Raw genomic sequence first — 18,316 nt, forward strand, 5'->3', positions numbered from 1 at the left:
CCACCATTCAATTGGATCATGGTTGATCCGACATTCCTCACCTCCACTTTTCTGCCCTTTACCCATAATGCTCGATTTCCTTATTGATCAGGAATCTACCTATCTCAGCCTTAAATAAGGACTCTGCCGCCGCAGCTCTCTGTAGCAAGGAGTTCCAAAGATTCAACGTTCTGTGAGAAGAAATTCTTCCTAATCTCAGTCTTAAATTGGCACCCCTTTATTCTGAAACTATGTCCTCGGGTCCTCAGGTGGGGAAGCATCCTCTCAGAGTTTACCCTGCCAAAACTCTTAAGAATCCAAAATGTTCCAATGAGATCACCTCTTGTTCATCTAAATTCCAATGGGTAGAGTACCAACCTGTTTAACCTTCGCTCATAAGACAATCCTGCCATGCCAGGGATCATCCTACTGAACCTTCTGTGAACCATCTCCAGTGAGATAATATCAAATAACTGGACCAAAACTGCTCACAGTAAGTTTAGTATTGGGACATCAGTTAAGAGACATTGGTTGGATTTTGTCGACAGCTTGACATTCCTGACATGGTAACTGGAACTGATCACGACTTCCACTTCCTTTTGCCTTTTCCCACGTGAGTATAATTAAAATTCTAAGTGCCGGTGGAATGCACATAAGAGATTTAAACAGGAGACGCTTTTCATTGGTGAAAGCCACCATCAGCGGACGCCGTCCATCACTGCAAGGACACTGCACCACTGAGTGAGAATTGCATTATCTTAGTAGAAATGTCTGTGTGTCGTGGCCGAGCAGACCCACAGTTCAGCAATGCCCCCCTGCACATTCTCCTCTAGGCCAGGAGCTAAAACGGTGTAGGGGGCCCATTCCTAAAGATGATATAAAAGAAGGCAGTCCCACCAGACGCAAGGTGCCCTGGACGGAGGTGGCAGAGAAAGTGAGCAACCGTGGCATCACCCGCCAAAGCTGGATCCAGTGCAGGAAACTGGGCAATTTTGCCCTGCTCTGATGCACAGGGTAAGTGCCAGTGTCACGGGAGTCTCTTGTGTGGCCGTCAATAATGTACTGTGCGAGTGCGCAGCTGTGCCAGAACAGTGAATGCGTAATCAGTGTTGGTCTCATATGGCATTTTTGAGGCCAAAGCATCTGGGGGAGTAGGTGCAGACTTGATGGGCCGAATGGCCTCCTTCTGCACTGTAGGGATTCTATTGATTGATGCGATGAAATATGAAGTTTTTGTGCCTCTTAATCTGATTATTTTTGTTCTCTACCACCGGTAATCACCAAGGACCAGGCTGCAGCCAAAATAGGAGCCAAAAGAGGAATTTCAGGCCCATGGTCACAGCCATAAGAAGGCTGTTAAACTTGCAGCAGAGTATAAGAGCCTTTCCCGTTTATTTCCTTTGTTCCCATTTCTTTTACATTATGTTATAATCGCAATGTGGCTTTAAGCAGAAGACTCGAAGTTTAAGCAGGCGGCTCGACAGGACACTGCTCCCTGGTTTTGTTTTTGGAAAGGAGAAGTGAGACTCCTCGGCACTGAGTGGATCTTAGAACCAGGCTTGGAAGGACTCTGATCGATTGGTTAACTAGCAACCAGTGGATTGGCCGGCGACAGGGTTTTGCCTGACAACGTTCAGTGATTGGTACCTGCGTGATGCTTTCTGAGAGAACTGGGCAGAAGCGTTTTAGACCTTGGAAGTGGAGGACTTCTGGGTGCGGCTATGCAGAGCTAGGTCGCATATTCGGTAGCTCCCGCTTGGAACGGACTTTTGGACTCTTTTACAGGGCCCCCACGGCATTTATTTGACATTTCCTGGTGTGGCAAGAAGACTGCAGCATTCCCCTGACAGTGTCCCCCAGGAATGTTATGTCTTTTGGCTACCAGACCTGGCAGACCTTGGAAGTGAAAGCAATGCTCCTTCCTGCTCTTGTTTGCTGAAGTGAAAGGACTGCTTTATTGTTCCGAAAGCAATGAGTGCCCAGCACATGCTTTGCTGAGAACTTGGAATGATGTTGAGTCTGCAGAGAAGATAGACAACCTTGCCAGAGAAAACCATCTCAAACCTAGAAGCAAGAAGTTCCTAATCGAAAACTAAACTTTGGAGAGACAAAAACCGGATATTACTCCAGTGCATCAAATAACTTTATCCTTTTATTTTATCTATATTTTCTTTTCCTTTCCACCACCCAGTCCCCTCTGTGTTTGTGTGTATGTATATAGGGAGTGGCGGTAGCTACGAGGGGGAGGGGGTGTTAGCAAAGGGGTATTAGATAGCTGCATTTTCTGTCTCTAATTATTTATTTTTAAAATTTAGAAGTACCCAGTTTTTTCCAATTAAGGGGCAATTTAGCCAATCCACCTACCCTGCACGTCTTTGGGTTGTGGGGGCGAAACCCACGCAAACACGGGTAGAATGTGCAAACTCCACACGGACAGTGACCAGGATCGAAACTTGGACCTCGGCGCTGTGAGGCATCAGGGCTAACCCACTGCGCCACCGTGCTGCCCTGTCTGTATAATTATAATATTGTACATAATAAAAGGTTACTTGTGTTAAAGTTACAAACCCGGTGACTGCAGTTTATTAGGCTCAACCAAAGTCCTCGGGTATTTAAAATAACATCTTATTTTATTTGTGTTGCGACTCTAGGTCAGGCGGGGCTGGAATTGACCACACAAAAAGCCCAGGCTGTCATGACAAGAGGCATGGGGAAAATACGGCGGATGATGGGGAATGGCAGAGTCCCCGCAGCCCGTGAATTCTGCCGGACCCAGGCATTTGAGAGCATAGCTTCATCCATGGCGAGGATGGTGACTGCCATGGAGAGCCAGGTCGACCATTTGATCCGTACATGCTCTGAATCACGCCATGCTGCCCCAACGCCGGGAAGCAATTCTCCGCAGTGCAGAGAATCGGCACCAGCGTAGTCGGCGCGGCGCCCGTCGGGGTATGCGCTGACTCTCCGGCAAGGGCTGGAGTGCCGATTCTCCGGCCCGTCAACAAAAAGCCGAGTCCTGCCGGTGCCGTTCTGACATCCTCTGAGCTGGCGGGACCTCGGCGTTGAAAGGTTCGGGGCGGCCTGTGGGGGGAGGGGGGTCCAACCCCGGGGAGGGGGGCTTCCGTAGTGGCCTGACCTGCGATTGGGGCCCACCGATCGGCGGCCGACCTCTCTGCCACCGGCCTCCTTTCCTCCGCGCCGGCTCCTGTAGCCCTGCGCCATTTAGCGCAGACCCTGCGGCGCCAGGTTCAGGCCGAGATCAATAGCTGGAGCGGCGAAGGCCACTCCAGCACCGTCCTAGCCCCCTGTGGGATGCAGAATGGGGACCTGGAATGGGCGCCGACACCGGAGTAAAACACTCCTGTTTTTATTCCGGCATCGGCAATTAGCCGCCCATTGGGAGAATTCCGCCCGATGTTTCCGATGGCAGAGGAATCCAGAACCTGACGTCACAGTCTATGGTACGAGGCAAACCATTTAGGACTGAGATGAGGAGAAATTTCTTCACCAGAGAGTGATGAGCCTATGGAATTCCCTACCACAGTAAGCAGTTGAAGCAAAAACATGTTGAAAGCTCAGAGCTTGAGTCAGGCTCTACAAAACCAAAATGGCATCTGCTGACCTTGCAGGTCAAAAGTCCACAGGACCAAAATGGCATCTGCCGACCTTGCCGGTCATAAGACAACAATGTAATGTCTTGTGAAATCAGATAAGACATTATGTCAGCCTCTGATAAGAGAATGTAGTCCAGAGTGCGGCCAACAAACTGACCATGCAGAAATAGCTAACCACCAATGGCTAACAGATGTGCAAACAGACTATCTCGAAGAAAGAGTATAAGAATCGGACATCAGGAGGCACTAGTCAGTGATAAATTGGGATCAACAGTCACAGAAGAAACGAAGAACCTGAGCGTGGTTCAGCGACCAGAGACAACCGCCGATCAAGCGCCTGGCCAAGCCTTGAAGGGGTAGTATCTTATTTATGCTTTGAGTAGTGAGTCTTAAAGCCAGCAAGCAATTATATATAACTGTGTGTGATTATGCATTAGCAATAAAGAAAGATTTACTTGCCTATTGACTCGAGTGTTATTCTGTCAGACATCATGTTATCTCACTGAGACAGAGACCAGTCACGGTCAACAATATATAGCTCTTGGGGTGGAGGGAATCCAAGGATAGGGGGGGGGGGGGGGGGGGGAGAAGTAGGTTACTGAGGTGAATGATCTGCTACGATTGTAATGAATTGCGGACCATGCTCGAAGGGCCAAATGGTCTACTCTTATTTTCTATGTTCATCGATCCTACATTGGCCCTAACAGTTCCAGCAGGAGAGGCTGAGGGGGTTCCCCTGCACCATTGCAGGAGACACCCATTAGGCAGTAGCCCTCCAGGCCCTTTATGATTTTAAATGCAGCTGTGAAAATGAACATTGGAAGGATAAACGTTCATTAAATAACAGACAAAATAGGGCAGCACAGTGGTTAGCATTGGTGCCTCACAGCACCGAAGTCCCAGGTTCGATCCCGGCTCTAGATCACTGTCCACGTGGAGTTTGCATATTCTCCCCGTGTTTGCGTGGGTTTTGCCTTCACACCCCAAAAATATTCAGGTAAGGTGGATTGGCCATGTGAATTGCCCCTTAATTGGAACAAATTAATTGGGTACTCTAAATTTTTTTTAAAAATAAATAAATACAGCAAGCTCTTCCTAGCTGCAGTTGATGACATCTTGCACTCGAGGAAACCCAGCTTGCCCATCTTCATCAATGATGAAGTGGATAAAATGATTGACATGACTAAAGAGGAAATTGGTCACCTCCATTATGAACTAATGTGTGGCTGCCTGTCAGATGCCACATGTCTGTTGCACCCTGGAAGCCACAACTCCGGTGGAATGAGAGTGTAAATGTAACCTTGAGGGTTATTAGCATGGGGGTCCCACCAAAAACATGGCTGGACATCTTGATGCGCCAGCAGACATATCCTGGCGTCCATTTCCCAGTCTCTGACAACTGGAAGTTGTTGTTTAGGATCTGTTGATGTCCAGTGCCCGTCTTCCCTGAATATCTGTGTGGGCCATCCTCTCCTGCTGGTTCCGCCTGCTGTTGGCCTTGAGGTCTCTATTGTTGGACAGCAAGAACTGTCCCTCACATTCTCTCCTCCTGCTCTTGAAGTTGCAGCAAACTTAGGTGAATGAGGTCCATGGTTATGGCAGTAATTGCACTGTGTGAAGAGGGCAGATATGCAAATGAGAGTATGCTTATCCATGGTTCTCGTCTATTTAATTAATTGCTCGGGCTTTCATAATCAGCCAATTATGCACAACATGAACTCCACCCGCCCAAAACAGTCCTCATACTTTGATCTGCGATCCTTGCAACTGAACGGGTATTTCTGATGAGCCAGAAACAATGGTGCATTTTACATTTGAAACCCAATCCTATGACTTGCACCTTTCCTCTGTAACCCTTACACTTGCCCCCATCCCCATGACGCACCACATTTACCTTTCTTCTCCCTCTGCTACCCTTGAACTTCTCCCCATTACCCTGGAACCTATCATATCCCGCAGATGCTACCTACCCACTGTGCCTAAATCCATGACCATCCCAATGCCCAATGTGACCCTGAACCCTCCCATTCATTATCCTCCATGCTTTTCTTCATTCCCGTGATCCAACCCATGAGACCTTTGAATACCCAACCCTGATTCTGGACCTGCCCCTATACTCAGTGCAACTACCCCTTTTGACAGCCACCACCTTTCAGTTTGGCCTTGAGGAGCCCATTGATCCCAACAAGCCTATCCTTTAGCCCCTTCACCCATATTTAAATCCCTTTCGATCTCTCCAACACAACCTCCCTTACGGAACTACCACAGCCTGGACACTAGGCCCTTCCCTCCACCAAACATTCCTACACCCAAATTACAATCCTTAAACACTGCCTTGTGCCACAGAGTTCAACATGGAAAAATGCCTACCTTAGTCATACCTGCCCAATGCCGACTACCTTTGAATAATCATGAACCGGGTGCCAAAAGATTCTCATGTACCGCTGCAGTCCTTTATCCTGAATATAGTACTTTTTTAAAAATTGTGTCATGAATGATTATTTAATTATTTGTAGTATCCAAACATATTAAAAATACAAACCTGCCACAGGCCAACATAATGTTTTTAAATTCCACAAACATCCCCAGAATTAATTGCTGCATCTTAACCTGCCATCTGGAAATTTCATGTTCTGCCTGAGTAAATCATCCAGCACATCACATCTGCTGCTCTTGTGGACTCCATACAAACCCCCCCCCCCCACCCCCCCCCCCATTCTTGCGAATATCTAGTTTCTGCTTCATATGTTTTAAAATACAACTTTTAATTTTCTCAATTAAAGTTTTAACTAGAAAGTGAGATAAATGTAATTAAAGCAAACCTGGTGACTATTATACTTAAAAGGTTGGTGTCATGTTGACTTAAGTTATAGGCAAGATGTGGCTATACTGAAACAATTATTGATTTGTGGGCGATTTGGTCTGGTCAAGACAGGATATCTTTTCAGTAAGGACTGTCCGCGATTTTCATTTCATTTCATTTTCATTTCAGATTGTAACAATTTCGACAGTGTATGTCCGGAGAGATATCTTTGCTCTGGGAATTAAAGTTAAATTAGTTATAAAAATTCACAAAACCCTGAATGGTTGTGCAGCCCATTAGTTTCACCAGGTCAATGAAAGGAATTTTAAATGATGGATATCTAACCTAAGGGTCTGTTGGAGGACGTCCCAGAACATGCTAAGTTGCCATGGAAATGGGAGTTTAGAGAGGATCTCTTTTCAATGTATCTTCCCAGAGTTAATTACAGCTTTGGGCCTGGTGTGTGTATGCAGCTCACTGAGAGAAGATGACCAAAGTTAATGACAGTAGACCTCCAACGTAAACAGTGGAAAGCTAACTTCATCATTCACTGCATGGAATGCGGGTGACGCTTAGAGGTCCTCACAGAATCATGGAGCAAAAGAAAGCTGAATTAGATGTGTCATATTGAGAAGGCAATCAGAACAAAGTAGTTGCAACCCATATTGTTAAGTTAGTAGTGCTTGCTTTGTTTAAGTCTTTCATGGAAAATACAGTTTGTTTTTGTTTAAAAACATGAAATCCCGTGTCATAGTTCCATTGGTTAAGATCAGGTGTTTTGATTTTTCATTAAATGTTAAGAATGCTTAACCAGATTGGTTGAGCACAGGGCTAAAGAGCTGGCTTTTAAAGCAGACCAAGACAGGCCAGCACGGTTCAATTCCCGTATCAGCCTCCCCGAACAGGTGCCGGAATGTGGCGACTAGGGGCTTTTTACAGTAACTTCATTTGAAGCTTACTTGTGACAATAAGCGATTTTCATTTCATTTCATTTTCATTTCCGATTGTAACAACTTTGACAGTGTAAATTCATAGGTTAAGAGTGGAAATCTCAAATACTGTGCAGAAGTGGCTATTCACACGTAACATTCAAGAATTTAAAAGTGTATTTTAAGAAAAGGACTGGAGCAACCCCTCTTCGATATAGCTCATTACTTTGAAGGGATTATAGGGCAGATAGGAGACTTCAGCTTTTTTGATTCCGCTCCATTCTCTTAATGCTAAAGTCACACAAGTACCAGACAATGGTCATCTCCAGTCATAGAGAATATAACTTTTCCTTGACCTTCAATGATATTACCATTAACATGCAGGGAATTTTCATTGACCATAAACTTAACTGAGGGCGGCATGTGGCGCAGTGGTTAGCACTGGGATTGCGGCGCTGAGGACCCGAGTTCGAATCCCGGCCCTGGATCACTGTCCGTGTGGAGTTTGCACATTCTCCCCGTGTCTGCGTGGGTTTCACCCCCACAACCCAAATATGTGCAGGGTAGGCGGATTGGCCATGCTAAATTGCCCCGTAATCAAAATATGGGAAAAAAATTATAATTGGGTACTCTAAATTTTTTTTTTTTTAAACTTAACTGGACCGACCATAAACCTGACTGGACCAGCCATATACATGCAACCATATAAATAATAGCAGATTAGAGGGTTGGAGTTCTGTGGCAGACAACTCACCTCCTGAACACCCCTCCCCCTCCCCAGAGCCTGTCCACCATCAAAAAGGCACAAGTCAGGAATGCGATGGGATACTAACTTTGCCTGAATGAGTGCTGTGGTGAGCCGCGTATGGATGTTGTATATATATTATTGTATTTACTCACTGTTACTGTTGTTGTGTTGATGTTGTTGTTGGCTCCGCCTGTGGCTCCGCCTGTGGCTCCGCCCCTCTGAGAAGGTATATAACCCATCGATCCGGGACAGCCCCTCAGTGCGCGAGAAGCTACTGGTGGGAAAATTCTAGCTGATTAAAACCACAGTTCTTGTTAACTACAGTGTCGACTGGATTGATTGGTATCAATTTAATCAGCTAGAATTTTTTTAACATGGAAGCAGTTTTAAAACCAGAACGCCTCGATCTTGACCCGCAGGAGCCGGAGGCTACGCCAATATTTGAACATTGGCTCAAATTGATTTGAGGCCTACCTCAGCTGCTTCGTCGCCGAGGTCTCGCCAGACTGTGAAGCTGGCCACCTCGCTGGAAGTGGCCTTCCAGAGTCTGGATCCCTTCCCATCTGACCACACGGCATCCTCGGGAACGTCGGAGGCGCAGCCATCACCCGACCCAGGCGTGCCTCATTCCTGCGCCACGCGGCAGCCGTCCAGCTCCGGAGGACCATGCTGTTACTTCTGCGGTCAGGGCCAGCAGCCCGGCTCGCAACTCCACGTGTAATGAGTGTGGCAAGAAGGAGCACTACACTAAAGTATGCCTAGCTAAGCCTAAAAATCAAAATCAAAAACCAAAATCCTGTCAAGCCCAGTCTGAGACTCACAGATCCAGCAGCGTGGCATCGTGCCTGCCCAGAGCGCCCTCTGCTGACGTGTCACTCGCTGTGTGCATTGTATGGGGGCAGCCATCTTGTCTGACGTCATCGACGTCGAATGCCGTATGCAATCCATGGGGGCAGCCATTTTTCCCGACTTCGTCGATGCTGCCTTTTTGCGCCCATAACGACACTCATCAACTCAGCTCCATTCAACTTGACCAGTCCCGACCTTGCCATCTTCAAAGCTCGATGATGCCATCAGCCCCAATGGGCAGGAAACGTCCTGCCTCTTCGACTCCGGGGGCATGGATAGCTTCGTCCACCCGGACATTGTAAGGCGCTGTTCCCTCCGGGTTCTCCCTGTCTCACAAGTCATATCCCTAGCTTCCGGATATCACAGTGCAGATCCGGGGGTACTGCACCGCCAACCTGGCAATATAGCGTGTCAAATACGCCAATTTCAAACTCTACGGCCTCCCCATCTCTGCGCCCCTCTCCTACTGGGTTTAGACTTTCAGTGCAACCTCCGTAGTCTAACCCTGAAGTTCGGTGGACCCCTGCCCCCTCTCACCGCCTGTAGCCTCGCGACCCTGAAGGTCGCCCCTCCCTCGCTCTTCGCGAACCTCACCCCACACTGTAAACCCGTCATCACCCAGAGCAGACAGTACAGTGCTCATGATAAGGCCTTCGTCAGGTCAGAGGTCCAGCGACTCCTGAGGGAAGGGATCATTGAGGCCAGTAATAGCCCCTGGAGAGCACAAATGGTGGTCGTCAGGACCGGGGAGAAGCACCGGATGGTCATCGACTACAGTCAGACGATCAACTGGTACACGCAGCTCGATGCGTACCCCCTCCCGCGCATATCTGACATGGTCAATCAGATTGCGTAGTAGCGAGTCTTCTCTACGGTGGACTTGAAGTCCGCGTACCACCAGCTCCCTATCCGGCGGGAGGACCGCCAATACTCTGCCTTTGAGGCAGATGGGCGTCTCTTCCATTTCTTCAGGGTCCCCTTCGGCGTCACCAACAGGGTTTCGGTCTTCCAACGAACGATGGACCGAATGGTCGACCAGTATGTAGAAGTCAATATTTTCCTGCTTCTTTGACTGTGGTAGGAAGACTCAACAATAGATTATTATGGTAAAATAATACGGCTTTAGTTACGAAAAGACCGCATGCAGTTTTGGCTGAAACTTGAGGTCGGAGAGCAGTTACTACCATTGCTGATTCCTTCTCAAGTCCGCGCTTTTTCAGAAAATCAGTTCAGTATTTATACATTATCATTATCAAGATTGCGTGACTACAGCTTAGTCAGGACTTCGATCGGAAGTAGAAATGTAAGCAATGTCATGAAACAGGCATGACCTGTTGATCTTCTAGGACTCTTTGTCTCATCCCTCACACCATTATCTTGTCCTTTGATAAAACATTAAACGGTCGGAGGAGACTCATCCATTCCTTATCTTGTCTTATTCATACCGCCCTGGGTTATGACGAGTTAGCCTTATCAGAAATTACAGAGGTCAGGCTTTTTGGAATAGCTTGACCTTCTCTGATCTTATTCATGCTTTAGGTTATGCGGAGTCAGCCTTATCGGTCTTACAGGGGTCTGGTACATTGAAATGGCTAGGTCAGCTTTTCTTACATTGTACCGAGTAGTTGACCAGTTTTCCCATCATGCCATTACTTAATTCGTACAACATCACCAGTACGGGCTGAGGGCCACATTCCCGTACTTGGATAATGTTACCATCTGCAGCCATGACCTGCAGGACCACGACGCCAACCTTCAAAAATTCCTCCGCACTGCCCGACTCCTTAATTTCACATATAATAAGGAGAAATGTGTTTTCCGCACAATCCGGCTCGACATCCTCGGCTATGTCATGGAAAACGGAGTCCTAGGGCCTGATCATGCGCCCCCTCCTGCAACTCTCCTCACCCACTGCCCCAAGGCCCTGAAAAGGTGATTGGGGTTCTTCTCCTACTATGCCCATTGGGTCCCCAACTATGCGGACAAAGCCCGCCCACTCATTAAGTCCACCATTTTTCCCCTGACGGCTGAGGCCCACCTGGCCTTCAACCGCATCAGATCCGAAATTGCCAAGGCCACGATGTACGCTGTGGACGAATCCATCCCATTGCAGGTGGAAAGCGATGTGTCTGACTTTGCCTTGGCAGCCACTCTTAACCAGGCAGGGAGGCCTGTCGCCTTTTTTTCCCGTACCCACCATGCCTCCGAAATTCGACACTCCTCTGTTGAACAGGAGGTGCAAGCCATTGTGGAAGCTGTGCGGCATTGGAGGCATTACCTGGCCGGCAGGAGATTTACTCTCCTCCCAGACCAACGGTCGGTTGCCTTCATGTTCAACAACACGCAGCGGGGCAAAATTCAGAACGACAGGATTTTGCGGTAGAGGATCGAGCTCTCCACCTATAAGTACGACATCTTGTATCGTCCTGGGAAGCTCAATGAGCCCCCAGATGCCCTGTTCCGTGGCACCTGCGTCAACGCGCAGGCTGACCGGTTATGGGCTATCCACAACGACCTCTGTCACCCGGGGGTCACCCGGCTTCTCCACTTTGTCAAGGCCCGCAACCTGCCTTACTCCACAGAGGAGGTCAAGACCATGACCAGGGACTGCCAAATCTGTGCGGAGTGCAAGCCGCACTTCTATCGGCCAGACAAGGCCCACCTGGTGAAGGCCTCCTGCCCTTTTGAACGCCTCATATGGATTTCAAAGGGCCACTCCCCTCCACTGATCGTAACGTGTACTTCCTCAACGTTGATGATGAATATTCACGTTTTCCTTTCGCCTTCCCATGCCCTGACATGACGTCTGCCACAGTCATCAAGGCCCTGCGCAGCATCTTCACCCTGTTCGGTTTCCCCACTTATATTCACAGCGATTGGGGATCCTCATTCATGAATGATGAGCTGCGTCAGTACCTGCTCAGTAACGGCATCGCCTCGAACAGGGCTACCAGCTACAACCCCAGGGGAAACAGGCAGGTGGAGAGGGAAAATGCTACGGTCTGGAAGGCCGTCCTTCTGGCCCTACGGTCTAGAAGTCTCCCTGTCGCCTGCTGGCAGGAGGTCCTCCCTGAGGCGCTCCACTTTATCCGGTCACTTGTGTACTGCCACTAATGCGACCCCTCACGACCGTCTATTTGTCTTTCCTAGGACGTCGATCTCCGGGGTTTTGCTTCCTACCTGGCTCACGACGCCTGGGCCGGTACTCCTCCGGAAGCACGTGAAGAGCCATGGTCGAGAGGGTTCACCTCCTCCATGTGAATCCTCAGTACGCATAAGTGACACACCGCGACGGGCAGCAGGACACAATCTCCCTCAGGGACCTGGCCCCCGCGGGTACCCCTGCGCCCACCATCACCTCACCGCTTCCTTCTACCTCCCCATCTACCCCATCAACTCATCCGGGGTCCATTAGCACGGCCCCTGCGCTGTCACCTTGTCCGAGACCCTGTTGTGAGGACGATGTGTTCCCGGAGTCGAAGGTCTCGACGCCAGCGCCTACACTGCGACGTTCACAGCGGACAATACACCCTCCTGTGAGACTGAACTTGTGAGTCCACTTCACCCCCGCCAGACTTTTTTTTGATGTGGAGATGCCGGCGTTGGACTGGGGTGAGCACAGTACGAAGTCTTACAACACCAGGTTAAAGTCCAACAGGTTTGTTTCGATGTCACTAGCTTTCGGAGCGCTGCTCCTTCCTCAGGTGAATGAAGAGGTCTGATCCAGAAACACATATATAGACAAATTCAAAGATGCCAAACAATGCTAGGAATGCGAGCATTAGCAGGTGATTAAATCTTTACAGATCCAGAGATGGGGTAACCCCAGGTTAAAGAGGTGTGAATTGTATCAAGCCAGGACAGTTGGTAGGATTTCGCAGGCCAGATGGTGGGGGATGAATGTAATGTGACATGAATCCCAGGTCCCGGTTGAGGCCGCACTCATGTGTGCGGAACTTGGCTATAAGTTTCTGCTCGGCGATTCTGCGTTGTCGCGGGTCCTGAAGGCCGCCTTGGAGAACGCTTACCCGGAGATCAGAGGCTGAATGCCCTTGACTGTTGAAGTGTTCCCCGACTGGAAGGGAACATTCCTGCCTGGTGATTGTTGCGCGATGTCCGTTCATTCGTTGTCGCAGCGTCTGCATGGTCTCGCCAATGTACCACGCTTCGGGACATCCTTTCCTGCAGCGTATGAGGTAGACAACGTTGGCCGAGTCGCACGAGTATGTACCGCGTACCTGGTGGGTGGTGTTCTCACGTGTAATAGTGGTATCCATGTCGATGATCTGGCACGTCTTGCAGAGATTGCCATGACAGGGTTGTGTGGTGTCGTGGTCACTGTTCTGAAGGCTGGGTAGATTGCTTTTTTTTAACAGGGGGTGAATGTGGTGAGTCACGTATGGCTGTTGTATATATTATTGTATTTACTCACTGTTACTGTTGTTGTGTTGATGTTGTTGTTGGCTCCGCCCCTCTGAGAAAGTATATAACCCATCGATCGGGGACAGCCTCTCGTTGCGGGAGAAGCTACTGGTGGACACATGATTAAAACCACAGTTCTTGTTAACTACCGTTTTGACTGGATTGATTGGTATCAAGTGCATCTCCACCAAAGCTCAACACCATCCAGAACAAAAGCAGCACAGCTGACCAGCCGTCTGCCAACTGCAGTGGATCAGGAAGGCATATCACCACCTGCTTCTCATGGGGAATTGGGGATTGGTAAAGTGGCAGCAACACTCGCCCCTCATAAACAATTTTTTTTTTAAAAATCAGTCGATCGTAATACTTTTGCTACATTAAAAAATAATCAATATCATGCTCAAGGATCCAAGCATAATGCACTCCAATCATTATAATGGCCAATTTCATGGAATGAAAATAATTTCAAAGTATACAGTGAAAAATAAATCAAATGTGCCATAATGTCCACTTTTCAAGAACTGGTAGGTTTTAGTGACTAATTCCATTTTCCCTCCTGAAGGTAGACTCCTGCTAGAGTACAATGCCTCTGCCTTCCGAGATCTCGCCTAAGTTGCCATTGTTTTGTATATGAGAGAGTTTGGAAAGTCACTCTGTAGATTACTCAACCATGGAGTGGAAACCAAATCCTTTCTTTAGTTGAGGATGAACTCTCGAAGAGGTTCAGGTTGCAAATCATGGGTCACTGCATTGTCTGGTATTGAATGGAGTCTTCAAAAAGGTCTTGTTGCCATGGTGAAGTTATCGCCAGAAACCAAACCCACACAGAGGACAGTCTAAGCTATAGTTGTCAAAGCAAATATCTTACAGAATTGTAATTAGCTTATCGCATTAGAAAATAATTTTCTGGGAAAGAATTGAAATGCCATTGCATAGGAAGGGGAGTTGTGAATGCTAGAGCATAGATGCAACAAGAAATGTGTTTCGGAAGAGAATAAATCCCTAAAGCACATAGAATAAATATTCACAGTGGTCATATGACCCAAGCCGAGTAAATACAACGTTTCTGAGGCTAAGAGAATGCGAACTTTCCGTGACCTCCAGCTAAGTCAACAGACTTGACTAATACCTGGCGGATGTGGAGACAGAAGTTCTGACAAATAACTGAATTTATAATCAAGGGGCCAAGATGAGATGGATAGATAGATAGGTTTCCTTATTTAGATTAATGACTGGAATGCAGGATATATTTTTTAAGAAACTTGCAACACGGTCCTGACGGAATTAAAAGATGTCTGAATTTTCAGAGTTTCCACAGCAAACTCTTACGTGTTTATTATTGGTGAACCTTGTGATCCCTTCCCTCTCTTTTGCCCTGATTTCTTATGGTGTGAATTATTTCTCAGCTGTGAAAGTGAGGCATTCATTTTCATCAACCTTTAGGAAGTTCTCAAGAGCAGCTGACTTTCTTCTAATCCAGTGTTTTTCAAACTTTTTTCCCCCGGGACCCACTTTAACCCACAGGCCGATCTTTACGACCCACGCCAGTCGATTTTGTGACAAAAACCACGTTCACTAACCTTTAATACGAAAGGGGAGCCCGCTTGGTCCTCATGATCTCACGTAAATCAGGAGCAAAGGAGGCAAGGACAATGGGCATTTCAGGTGCAGACTTTGGCCAGTTCCTTTGTGCTGTCTTTTTCTTTACGAAAATGAAAAATCCAACCTCGTACATGTAGGTTTTCATGAAGGAAAAACCATATTTCAAGAAATTATATTTGTACTGCTTTGTTCCTGAGTTAAGTTTCTTCTTTGTAGGCTGTTAACCAGAGGCCCTGGAGCTCTGTACGGAGCTAACACTAGCACTGTTCTGTCCTGCCCTGAACTCTCCTGAGCAGCCCTCTCAAGCAGATTCTGTTGTGAGATCCTGTCCAATAGGTAAACTGCCTAATTGAGTCTCTTACTTTTAAAAAAACTGGGCGGGATTCTCCCATCGGGCGGCTAAGTGTTGACGGCTGTGTAAAAACGGTGGTGTTCACGCCGCTCCAGCTGCTGACCAAGGCATCAACTGGCCGCCGCGGGGTCCGCGCATGCGCAGTGGCACCAGCGCCAACGCACGCGTGCGCAGTGGCTTTCTTCTCGGCACCGGCCCCAACGCCAAATGGCGCAGGGCTACAGGAGCCGGCGCAGAAGAAAGGAGGCCCCCAGCCCGAGAGGCCGGCCCGCCGATCGGTGGGCCCCGATCGTGGGCCAGGACACAACGGAGGCCCCCCCCCCAGGGGTCGGAGCCCCCCATCTCCCACAGGCCGCCTTCCGGACTCTTCAACGCCGAGGTTCCGCCGGCTCAGAGCATGTTAGAACGGCGGCGGTGGGACTCGGGGTTTTTTGCTTTGGCCGCTCGGCCCATCCGGGCCGGAGAATCGAACGGGGGGGTGGCGCTTAGAGCGGCCCCCGACCGGCGCCGTGCCGACCACGCCAGCGCCAATCGCATCCCGGCATCGGAGCGGTGTAGCGGATTCACGCGGTCCCCCAGGGATTCTGTGACCCAGCGGGGGGGGTCGCGACCCAGCAGGGGGGGGGTCGCAGAATCCTGCCCACTATTCCTCTTCACAGTTTTATGCCTGGCTTGACAGCAGCTGGAAAATGGAAACAACACTGTGCTGTGATTTGGTGCCAAAAACACGTATGGAGGGTGCTGAACGTCAAGTGTGTGTGCAGGGTGCGTGACTTCCACTCTGTTGCTGCTTCTTTCTGGAAGACCTCGCAATGCCTAATTTAATTTCACTTACAAGACAGCTACGGCCGTCATTCTCTTGTTTTTGTTTGCAATAAATATTTTATTTGGGGCATGCAGCCACCAGAGATCACACATAACCGGTAGTAAAGAGCATTATTTCAGCTGGTATCGCAATCTAGCTTTAAAAATCCATTATTTTTCCAGAACGCAATTTCATTATAATTCACGGCAAAATGCAAAAATGGTACATTTCTTCCAGATAGCTATTTTGAGTCGTGACACAGACATTTAATGCTCGAGAAGGTACAGCACTGAAGCCTGTATTCTCCAAACATGATGCTCTCCTGAGTGAATACTAAAATAAGCTGTAGAGTTTTCAGGGTTCATGTCATTTTGCACTGACGTTCGGTTTATATCACAAAAGGGGAGTCGTTCTCAGTAGAGACAGGGACTTATTTTTAAAATGCGACTTCAGACACTAAACTAAAATCTTCCTCCCACCTTGGGGATGGAGCAGCCTCACTTCCCCGTCAATCGTCGGGTCTCACTCACCCCGAGCGCCCGGCACCATACCTCCCGGACATCAGCCGACACTCGGCCATCTCCCCAAAATCGGGGGTGAGTCCCGAGCCGCAGACATTTAAGTTTCCCTCTCCACCCCGCTGACCACCCCCCATTCCTGACTAGTGGACATGTTCAAACTTGGCCGCCATTCTCAAAGTAAAAGACGGGTGCTCCTCCCACGATCGGGAATACCGCAGGAACTGCGCGCCCAAACAAAAAACAGTACAGCACTGGAACAGGCCCTTCGTCCTCCAAGCCTGTACCGGTCATGATACTATCCTTGGCCAAAACCCTAAAGAATAAAGAACAATACAGCACAGGAACACATCGTTCCGTGACCTTTCAACATCCACCTGTGACCCACCCAGGGGTCGCGATCCTGACTTTGAAAAACCCTGCTCTAATCTGCGGTTAAAATTTAGACACTTCATTTAACCACTGGCCTGATTTTTTTAAAAAACAGGGAGCTTGCTTAAAAATCAGGTGCCAAATTCCAAAACAGTTTTCCCCTCCTCACCTGCCTTCCTGAAAGAGGTGACTCATCAACAGGGAAATTGTACCAGTATTCTCACTACCTGTCTTTGTTAAATATCTTAGAGCTGAGTGTCCCGATCTAATTATTCTTGCTCTGTAATCCTGCATTACCTGTAAGAAATAACTTGCGTTTACACAAAATATCTTGGCTCCAAATGTCTCAAAAGCTTCCCAAACAATTAAGTATTAAGCTTACCCACTGTACTGTGGGTAAGCCTGACAGCCAAGCCCCCTGAACTATAAATGGCTGCTTTAATTACCTTTCAATTACATGTATGTCCCAGGATAGGCTTCTTACCACATATCTGCAGCAGTAATGTGACCTGTTTCCACCTCTGTAACATTGCCTGATTCTGCCCCGTCTCAGTTTACCTACTACCGTAATCCTCATCGCTGCTTTTGTTAGGCTTGTTGGGGAGAAAACTGGTTCTCCTACCTGATAAGACAGACTTCATCTGGGTTTGCGATTTGCAACAATCTTTGTTCAAGAAATTGTAGGGAGAGTACTCTGAAGGATTGCTCCATCAAGATTCTGCCTGACAACAGATTACACATTTTTTACGTACAATTTCATTGACCTAAAAAAATACAGGAGCCTATCACATAAATTGAACTATTTATACCTTGCGGTTTTGTCTTCTCAGTTATTTCTTTCCACTATGTGAGTTTTACGGGCATTTTGTGCTCTGTGGTTTAACTACCAGCCTTAAGAATTTCACTGAATTACTGTTTTTAACTTGCGGTTTTTGTACTAATCTATCTGCGTATCGAAACCATCTCCTGCATTGCTAAGCTGTTGCAATAACTTGCTGGTTTGACTTTATGTCCCTGTTAGATCTGAGGTAAGCAGCAATGCATAAGCCGTAGGTTACAGCACAAAGAGGTTTATTATTGCTTATAATCAAATCACCACTAGTCCCCGGAGGGTCTCAAAAAGAACAAAAGAAAAGTATAGCACAGGAACAGGCCCTTCGGCCCTCCAAGCCTGCGCCGCCAATGCTGCCTGTCTAAACTAAAATCTTCTGCACTTCCGGGGTCTGTATCCCTCTATTCCCATCCTATTCATGTATTTGTCTCCTTCCCTGACCTGCACCCAGATCGATGTTTTTATAATAGAGGGGCTACACCTTTACCGGG

This window comes from Scyliorhinus torazame, chromosome 19, assembly GCF_047496885.1.
Source record: "Scyliorhinus torazame isolate Kashiwa2021f chromosome 19, sScyTor2.1, whole genome shotgun sequence".
Classification (NCBI taxonomy): Eukaryota; Metazoa; Chordata; class Chondrichthyes; order Carcharhiniformes; family Scyliorhinidae; genus Scyliorhinus; species Scyliorhinus torazame.